At 35.3% G+C, this 6,992-nt stretch overlaps 1 long non-coding RNA gene across 1 annotated transcript; it reads right to left on the bottom strand.

Annotated features, from left to right (window-relative positions):
- Positions 1-2,358: 2,358 nt before the first annotated feature.
- Positions 2,359-5,694, bottom strand: LOC103877799. Its single transcript, XR_637633.4, has 2 exons — positions 2,910-5,694; positions 2,359-2,531 (listed from the first exon to the last, which is right to left on the bottom strand). It is a non-coding gene; the product is annotated as an uncharacterized LOC103877799 (long non-coding RNA).
- Between the last annotated feature and the right edge of the window lie 1,298 nt (positions 5,695-6,992).

The following is a 6,992-nucleotide window of genomic DNA, read 5'->3' as shown; positions in this document are numbered from 1 at the left end:
ACCTCTGGGGGACCTTCCCCAGAAAGACAGTATTCATCTCAGAGGGAATCCTCATGCAAATTGGATTCAGGAATTTGGCATAACATGCAACCACAAATATATAATTAGCACCTAATATGTTGCAGAATGTCTGACAAGACCCTGCTTGGCTAATAGGAGTTTTCAGCATAATTGTGTTTATGGACAAGGTCCATGATACACAGACACTAAATCATTTACAGCTTAGTGTCTGTGTATCCCAATCTAACCCAGTTTTGAGACTTAGTACAATATAATCTTTAGTGGGACAAGAGCTGACCTCAGTAATGATATTGGGAGGAACCATGGAAATCAGGCAGGGTGGTGCATTGAGATAGATCTGAATGCGGTGTCAGAGGATCTGAATTCTGTTCCTTCCTCTGTCCGAAATGAGTTCTGTGTTCACTGACAAGTCATATACCTCTCTGACCCCCACATGCCTTATCTCAAAACAAGTTTTTACTGAGTTGTTTTGAGAATAAAATGAGATCGTGGGTGTGGAACTCTGAAATAATAAACAATTTTGGCATTTTCTTCTTACTAATAAAAATCAGTGCTGAAATTGATGAAGCAGTCACTATGAGAGTAGCCCAGTGCCAGGGGAAATAAGGGACACAGAGAAATAAAGCTTCCTATTCCCACCTTCAAAATTTTGTTCTGTTTTACTTTGGCAGTAAAGACAAAACCAACATGTACATATAATAGAGAACAATTAAGCACTCACATTTAATGAAATCTGAGTTCAAATAACACAGTAATTATTGACAGATGGAGTTGCTAAGGAAGGCTGCAAGCTGAATGAGTTTACCTTTTCTTTTTTCCTCCCTTTTCTTTTCTTTCTCTATCATCACTTTCAGAAAAAAACCATCACAAGTCTCCACACTTATTCATCATAAAAACTCTCAGCAAACCAGGACTAGAAGGGAACTACCTTAATCTGACAAAATTTACTTATGGAAAAACCTACAACCAATGTAATATTTAATGGTTACATTCAAGGCTGTCTGATCTCACACATTAATTCAATACTCTACTGGAGGCTGTGACAATCCAGTGAGGCATGAAAGGTTAATAAATGTCATTAAGTTTGGGAACAAATGTGCAGCTCTCTCTTATTGCAGGAAACATTATTTTCTGTAGAAAATGCTAAGGAAACTACAAAGAAATAAATAGAACTAAAAGGTGAGTGTATCAAGGTTGCAAGATACAAAGTCAATATACAAAATTAATTGTAGTTTTGTATATTAGCAGAAAATTTCAAAAATAACAAAAATATTTACAGTATCTTCAAAAGATAAGCATAGAACACTTAGGTATAAATTCAATAAAATATGCTCAATACCCGTACTGTTAAAACTACTGAAGATTGCTAAAAGAAATTAAGAAGACCTGAATAAATGCAAGATATACTATGTTCATGAGTTGGAAGACTCAATAGAAAATTATCTTCCGATTATATAAAATTCTAGAATAAGCCAAAGTAGTCTAGAATTGAAAAAAATTCAGGACACTCTAGAGGAACAGAATTACTGATTGATCAAGGAATGGGCAGATATATGCATTTACCAAAACTCATTAAGTTTTATATCTAATAATTTTATGTTTCACTGAATGTAAATGTTATCTAAGGAAAGAATATAAATCATATTGATCATCTGTCTATGTCTCTGTCTCTCTCTCTCTCCATACATTTGGTTGTGTTTTAAATATACATATATTTTTTAGATATTAATCATTGAGAGGATCTAAAAGCTGTGACACACCAGTAGCAATGAGCACATTTTGAGCCCAGATTTTGATTTCTAAATGTCATTCTCTGGTATAAAGAACTAAATCTCCTTGGAGAAACGGATGACCCCAGAGCTGAGGCAGAGGAACTATGAGCTGATTTTGGGACATTTTATTTTTCTAGAAAGTAAGGACTACACACACAAACACACACACACACACGCACACACATTCATAATAAAGCAAATGATCAAAATGTACATACATGGTAAATCTGGGTAAAAGTTACATAAGATTTTCTTGTACTTTTCTTGCAATTTTTGTGTAAATTTGAAATTATATTACAGTAAAAATTATCAAAACAGTTGAGGGATAATTAAAAGTAAGAATAATGGTTACATCTTTAAGGAAGAAGAGACAGAAAGAGGCTGTGGGGAAAGGGCGTATAGGAGCATATGAAGACTTCTGAGGTGCTTGGAAATTTTTATTACTTAATCTCAGTATTAAACACATGGTTATCTTATAATTATTACTGACACTCTCAATTTATACCTATTTCTGTAGATATGATTACCTTCATAAAACAAAAAGAGACACCAATGGGACAGTAAGTTAGCATTCAAGATGACACTGTTTATTTATGGTGAAGTCAAGGCTAAAGCCCAAATCCATCAAGTCTATTTCTCTATCAGGTGATAATATTGGCAATGATAACAAAGTTAATATGCAGTTAGCCGGAGAACTCCAAATCCTAACCTCAACCATCCATCTTTCTCTACGTGGTCCTGAAGGGAAACACATACACAGAAAAATGCCCTGTTGACTGAGAAGGCAAAACTTTAATGCTGACCAGATTCTTGATCCCTAAATGAGTAAGCTAGGCTAAGTGTAGACTTTTTCTAGACTAGAGACAGGCAGGTCTGACAAACATGGCAAGTTAAGTGGTCTTCTCCATCCCAGTCTCCCTAACTATACCAAAGTTTTGGATTGTGTGTGATCTTAATGATGACAAAAAGTTTTCACCAGAGCTCCCCAGTTGGCAAGAGGAACAAAAAGTCTCCGTCTGTCTAGACTTATTTATATTCTGCTAAAATTTTTTTCATTCTTAGTAAAAGCTGCCCAATTAGGGTTCTTGCCCTCAACCAAGTAAAAATGATACTTACACTTGAGAATGGAGTAGAAAGTGAGTTGTGAGCTTGTCGTGGCCAGTAGACAGTATCATTTGTCTTTATTTATAAGCTATCCTAGTTACCAACAATGAGACCACAGAGGCAGGTATACAACTAGAGATTCACCAGTAGTGTAAATATGAAAAACTTGACAAATTAGAGTCTGTGGTATCTCATGAATAAGTCCAATCATAACAATTCTTTGTCTGCTTTCTTATTATGTGACTATAAAAAGATGTCAACAATGCATTTAAATTTTCCTGCAGAGAGGAAATATGCAGATCACAATGAAGGTAAGAATATGCTCACAACCATATGTTTGTTCTCACAAAAATATGTGCCAATATAAGAAATGTTCCATTTTGAAGTTTTTGGCACCATGTGGTGGTGGTGGGTTGAAACTTCCGTGGTGGGTTCTTTTGTTGTTTTTTTCTCCTTTCATATTATATCTTTACATTTTTCAATCTAAAGGTTTCTTTACTACCACCTCCTCCCTTACCTCCTCCCTGCTCCCCGCTCCCCAACCTTGATCTTTTGTACTAAGCACATTCCAAACAATGTCATATTTCATATACTTAGAGACAAAGGAAATGGTTGCTTAGCAACAAGGTCCTGGTAAAAATTTTAAGCATTCTTTTACTTTTACTTTCCATTTAGGGCAATGCTCAGGAAGCTGTTTTCAAGGAGATCCAGGACTACAAGAGAAAGTCTTCAAAAAATGTCTATGTAAAACAGAGTGAGGAGGAGGAGGACAATAATTAAGGGTTTGTTGTCACAATGCAAGAGGCATTCTCAGTAACAATGAGAATGGAGAGAAAGGATTGGAGAGACTTGGTCTAGGGTGGGACAGAGAGCTTCACCTTTCCATTTTCTATCTGGTTCCTCTGACTTCTCCAAAACTTAACGTGGGATTCAAATCAATTAGCTGAGAATGAAAGGCACAAAGGGAAGCCGACCCACACTGTGTCAGCCACTCAAAGTGATCTTGTTTTGAGGGTTTTAGGTATAGACTGGGAGTGGCAGAAACTGAAAGCTTATTTTGTCTGTGATAAGATCTCCTTAAAATATCTATCTCACCTCTATAGGATGACTATTATTATATTTCAACTGATTTTCTATCAGGGACATTTTCCCACGTTATTAAATATTACATGAAAATATGGTTTTTGAGAAACTTATGCTATGAGTGTTGCAGGACTGACTTACCTATCCCTAATTGTACGTTCAGTTTATTCTGAGAAATTTGCTTCTCTTGATGTTACTTCTATTAATGTTACTTCTATGAATTTATTCTTATACAACTCTCAGAAAATTTCCATAGAAGAGGCAGCTAATAGCAGAATTGATAGATCTGAAAAAGTCTTTTGTTTCCAACTTTTAAAATATTCTTGATATATGTAGGCTAATTGCTTCCAGAAAACTTGTACTAATACACAAGTGAATATTTTCTGATTTGGTGGGAAATAACATGATGATTTATTTAGATATTATTTGGTTACTAGTAAGATTATATACGTATTTGTTTAGAGACCATTTATTTTTTAATGAAGTTTCTGATCATGTTATTGCCCATTTAGTTTCCATTTGAGTATTGTCTTTTTATTGATTTATAAAGCTAATTACACAAATGCACATACACATGCACAGAAGTATTCTTTATACAATGACAAATGAAGTAAGAAGGTGGAGTCACACAAGAGGAGGAACTAATATAAAGGAAATATATTTGTGGTCATATTTGTTAAAAATGTTTTTCTCAATTTGTTATTTGCTTTTTTATGGCTTTTATTCCATTTATTTTTGATGTACGGATGTTTTGTGTGTTTTTATAGCAGACTAAAGAGCACAGTAGTGAAGAACAGAGACTCTGGCCTCTCTGTGATGCATTTGACTCTTGGTTCTGACATCTCTGTGATGTGTGATTTTCATCAAATTACTTTAATCTTTTCCTGCCTTAATTTTCTTCTCTATAAGATGGGCATCTTAATAGCTTGTGGGAGATGGTGAGATTTCATCAAATTAAGACATACAGAAAACATACAGAATGATGCCTGGCACACCACCAATGATGCCTGGCACAACACACCAAACGCTCAATAAGTTAGAGTAGCCAGCATCATGTAGCAAATATACCGATCTATTCCATTGTGATTTCTCCCATAGCTTTTATGTTCAGAAAGTCCAAATCTCTAAAAAAAACTATGAAGTGTCTGTTAATCTCTTGTCTTATTTTCTTCATAATCTACTTATTTATTTAGTTTATTTCTTTAATGAACCAGGATTAATGTTGGTCTGTGGTAAGAAGTGAGTTAACTTAATTTTTCCCCAAAATGTAAATTTTTTTTGTCAATTCAACTTCCACTTATCATTTGTTTGTTTAATTCCTTTATCATTTACAAGATTTTACATACCCTTGGATCTGTTTCTGAATTATCTGTTCTATTCTGTTGTTTTGCCTTTTGATTTCTATTCTAGTGGCATATTGGAAAAAATTAGTACAAGTTTTAATATTTAGCAGGTGAATTCTGATCTCATCATTTTTAAGATTCTCTTAGCTATTTTTAAATGTGAAATAGTTCAGGTGGTTACTTGAACTATTTTAATATACTAAAAATATTATTGAGATTTTTGAATAGGATTATTCTTATCTATTAATTGATTTAGGGAGAGTGACAGTTTTGAAATAGTTTTTAAAAATTTAATTTTTTCTTTGCAAAATCCTCACTTATATCTCCCAATGGATTTTTTTTAGTGTTTTCATAAAGCTTCCCACACATTTCTCGATATTATTAAAAGTTAATAGTTATTGCTAATTGTAAAAATAATTTTCTTTCTTTGTATATCTAACTAGAGGTAGGAGGAAACAAGTTACAGTCAAAGTTCTCAACTCAGTCTCAGTTTTCTTCACTTACAGTGCCTTTGTGTGTTATTTTTGCAAGATATTTGGATTCTGAATCAGAGAACACTTGCCAAACATCATTTAAACTTGAAATGGGGATACTCTTTCTAAAAAGTTATTTTTACTAATTAAACACATTTTTATTCTGTCTCAACTACATGCTAGGCTTGCTTGTGAAGATAGAAATGATTCCTGCTCTACAGAGCTTACATGAGAGAATTGATTTAATGACAGCTGTGGTAAATATTAGGCAGAATGGCTGGTGCACAAGTTGAGGGTCTAACTTGGGATCCAGCCTCACGTAAGGTTAGAGCAGATCTTCTCTAGGAAGATTTGACATTCGAAGTGAGTTCTGAGGGATTCATAGGAATTAACCAGGCAACCTGTGGATGTTCCTGACAGAGCAGTTGTCAGAACGCAGGATGTTGAAGGAATCAAGACAGGGCCTTTGCAGCTGTAATGCAAAAATGGGGAGTGAGGAGGGATGTGGCATTGGGTGCGACAAGTCATTGGTGAGAGGGCCATAGTAGGGTTTTTATCTTTAAAAGGAAAACAAAAGTCACCTTGAAGAAAGTTAAAAATAGAGAAACTATCAAAGTATCTAGTACCAGGTATATATACGTATCTTTTTTTCTTGGAAACTGGGATACTTCCCATGGTTATTTTGCCAGGGTTCTTGAAGAAATAGTTCTGTGATAGTCAACTTTCTTTAGCCTAGGGGGAGGAAAGTCTAACTTCTCCAGATTTCTCGAAAGAGGAGTTTATTGCACTAATCAAAGCCCAACCAGGCTGGTATCTGCTGCGAGATGGAAAAGTATTGCAGGTACTACTGACTTACAGCCCTGTGTGCTATTGTCTAGTCAGTACTATCAGGAGCAAATCACGGCTCCTTTTGTAAAAGTGGCTGTGAAACACAGTTCTTTCTGGAAGTTCAAGGGTGATGAATCCCAAAAGGGCTTAGAGAATGTCAAATCGCCAGCACAGCCCGAAGGACAGCACATTCTCTAATTGAGGCAAGATAATTAGTTAGGGTAAGGTTTCCCAACTTTGGCTTTTCCGGCCAACTAATTCTTTATTGTGGGTGGCTGTCCTGTGCATTGAAGGATGTTGACCAGCAGCAGGTCTGGCCTATACCCACTAGATGGCAGTAGCACCCTCGTCTGGTTGTGGCAACCGAC

This window comes from Papio anubis, chromosome 12 (genome assembly GCF_008728515.1).
Source record: "Papio anubis isolate 15944 chromosome 12, Panubis1.0, whole genome shotgun sequence".
In the NCBI taxonomy this organism is placed as follows: domain Eukaryota; kingdom Metazoa; phylum Chordata; class Mammalia; order Primates; family Cercopithecidae; genus Papio; species Papio anubis.
This window is presented reverse-complemented; position numbering and strand designations above follow the sequence as displayed.